The sequence below is a fragment of the Cavia porcellus genome, unplaced genomic scaffold (assembly GCF_034190915.1).
Source record: "Cavia porcellus strain 051 isolate PalLab524CR breed Dunkin Hartley unplaced genomic scaffold, mCavPor4.1 scaffold_3, whole genome shotgun sequence".
Classification (NCBI taxonomy): domain Eukaryota; kingdom Metazoa; phylum Chordata; class Mammalia; order Rodentia; family Caviidae; genus Cavia; species Cavia porcellus.
Window position 1 is genome coordinate 18,804,376 of NW_026947486.1, and position 3,312 is coordinate 18,807,687.

Consider the following 3,312-nt stretch of genomic DNA (forward strand, 5'->3'; position numbering starts at 1 on the left):
TGTTTGAATTGCTTTTGCTCCTTTGTTAAACAATCATTTAGTGAATTTGAATGTAGTGACACATAACTGTAACTCCAGAACCCTAGGGGATGAGACAGGAGGATTACAAATTCTAGCCCAGCCTGGACAACCTAATGACTTAGCAAGACTTTGTTTTGGAAAAAAATTAAAAAGCCTAGGAAGGGCTGAGGACTCACCTCAGTGGTGTAGCATCTGCCTGGCAAGCATGAGGTCCTGGGTTCGATTCCCAGTATCCCAAATTCCACTCTCCTCCCAAACCCTGGGAATGCAGCTCAGTTGCAAAGATTTCAGGTTCAATTCCTAGTACTAAACAAAGAAGAAGGAGTAAGAGGGAGCAGAAGAAGACAAGGAGGAGGAGGAGGAGAAGGAGAACAAAATCCAGAAGGAACCAGGAGGCTGTGATCACTTGAACCTCGTAGTTTGAGGGCAGATTCTCCCTTGATTTATGGGGACCTGTCTCTGTTGTCTCACTCTAATTACTGGATTTATATACTAAACCTTAACATTAAAAAGTATGATTCTTCTTTTGTTCCACTTATAAAATTATTTTAGCTATTTTAAGTTTTCAATTTCCCATACAAGTTTTAGAAAAAGCTTGTTTCTATATATGAAAATTTGGCTTTTCTTGTAATACTGGGCATTGAACCAGGACCTTTGCACTGAGCTACATTCCCGGTACTTTTTACATTTTATTTTGAGATAGGGTCTTGCAACGTTGCTCAGACTGGGCTAAAACTTCCTATCTTTATGCTTCAGCCTCCCAGAGTGCTTGGATTATATCTATCCACCACCATTCCCAGCTAGGCTGATATTTTATAGTAATTGAGTTAACCTCATAAATCAGAGGATGATTACCTCTTTCCCCCTAGGTTGAGTATGCCAATGCATGAGCTCATTGTCTTCTCATTTGTTTAGATATTATATGATTTCTTTCATCAATATTTTATAATTTGTAGTGTACAGACCTTGTACATGTGTACTATCCTGTGTACCAACATTGTATACCTAAGTATTTTATCTTCTTGATAGCAATTGTATGTGGTATTGTGTTTTAAATTTTGGTCATCAACATTTAGAAATGCAATTGGATTTTTCTGTGCTACAATTACATGTTATTTATAAAAATAAACAGAGGTTTATATTTGGCTACAGTTCACAGCTGTTGGACATTGTTCAAAGAGAACATAGAACCTTTTTTCCCTCTTTTTTTGGTACCGCTCTTCCTACTGAGCTACATCCCCAGCCCTCCCGCTTTTTATTTTGAGACAGAGTCTTGTTAAGTCACTAAGTTGTCCAGGCTGAGCTTGAACTTGCAATACTCCTGTCTCAGCCTCCCAGAGGTCTGGGATTACAGGCGTGTGTGCCATCATGCTCTGTGGGACATGAACTCTTAAAGCAGATATACTCATAGTTTCTTCTTAAAGACAGATTCCACTATTACTAAATGACAAAAAGAGACAGCTGACTTTTCCATTTTGAAAAAATGTCTACTGCATGATTTTCACTAATAACTTTATGGTTCCTTGTAGGCCAGGGGCACATGGGCTAGCACATGCTCCACAGCTAAGCTGTATCAATGCTGATACTTTTTTTTTTTAAATAAGAAGTTTGTATTTATTCAGAAGCATTCAGAATGCCAACAAAACAGCTGAAACATTTTGTTTGCAATTACAGAGTAATAGTCAGTTAACAGAATAACAATTATTTCATATACGCTACACCAGAGATAACTGAAGATGAAAAACTAACGTTATCATATAAAACTAATTTGTGCTGTGCATCAACAAGAACCTACTTTAAATTTCCATGCCAATTTACAAGCCCTATTACTGTTAAGGCAAGGTTACTGGCTATTGAAACTACCACCAGGAGAGGGCTATCTAAAGACAGATTCAATAGTGTGTTAACTGTACAAAAAAGGCACTGTACAGTTAAAAAATAAATCTTACACAGCCTTACATTTCAGTTTTTTTCTTCAAAAGAAGTATGTTGTATATAGGAGGGTTAAATGCTTTATAGACAAGAAAACAACTGCATTAGAACCAACTTATTCATCATCATCATCTTCCTCCTCTTCTTCTTCCTCCTCTTCTTCCTTTTTGTTTTCCTCCTCTTCCTTCTTTTTCCTGCTGTTTTCAGCCTTGACAATTCCCTGTTTTGCTGCATGAGGTTTTCCTTTAGTTTGGTAGGCAGTGAAGTCCTTCTCATTCATTTCCTTCAGCTTGGAGCCTTCTTCTCATAAGGCAACTTGTCATCTGCTGCAGTATTATTCTACATTTCTTCCAGTTTTTTTGCAACATCACCAATGGAGAGGTCAGGATGTTCTCCTTTGATTTTTGGAAGAGACTCAGAACAGAATAAGAAGGCCGAAGGAGGCCTGTTGGGTGCATCAGGAACCTTGAACTTCTGTTTGTCTCTCCCTAAGGAGGAATATAAATTTTCATTTCTCTTTTGTAATGAACCTTGTCTGCCTTTGCCATGTCTTCAGATTTTCCTTTCTCTTTAGCAGACATGGACTTCCACTCTCTGAGCACTTCTCAGAAAACTCTGAGAAGTTAATGGGAGCACATACATGTTTCTTCTTGTGCTCCTCTTGGCAAGATTGCACAAAGAATGTATGTGATGACATTTTGCCTCTTGGCTTCTTAGGATCTCCTTTGCCCATGTTTCATTGCTTTGCTCAGCAAGACACAGAGTCACCCAGTACTGCTCCAGCTCCTACTTGCCCCAGCGCTGCCTCAATGGAGCTCAATGTACTGCAATGGCTGCCTCAATGCCAACTCTTGTTTATTTGACATGGAGTTTCAATATATTGCCCAAGCTGGGTTCAAGCAATCTTTTTGCCTCAACCTCCAGAGTAGTTGGGCTGATAGGCATGTTGCACCATGCCTGGCTCCAATTCTGAATCCTTTTATGTACTTCCTAATAAAAATGGAAACCATGTGAAACCACAATTACTCATCATGTTTCACAGGCTGGATTTGAGTGCTTGGGCTCAATCAATACTTCTCCCTCAGCTTCCTGGCTTCAGATAGTTTGAAACTATTTTGTTTAGCATTTGCACAGTTAGGGTCTTCTTAGTGGGTTGAATGTTATTTGCTCTGAAACATAGTTTTTAAAATTTAGGCATGCACTGTGTATATTCCCATCCCTTTTCCAGCCTATACTATTATATTTGAAGTGAAATGTGTGTGTGTGTGTGCATGCACACTCACACTCAGGATCAAATGCAAGACCTTGCAAATGCTAGATAAGGACACTACTACTGGCCTACACCTATAACTAAAGTGA

The 3,312-nt window shown here is 38.9% G+C and overlaps 1 pseudogene; it reads right to left on the minus strand.

Moving 5' to 3' along the window:
• Positions 1-1,740: 1,740 nt before the first annotated feature.
• Positions 1,741-2,729, minus strand: LOC100713795 (high mobility group protein B1-like; annotated as a pseudogene).
• Between the last annotated feature and the right edge of the window lie 583 nt (positions 2,730-3,312).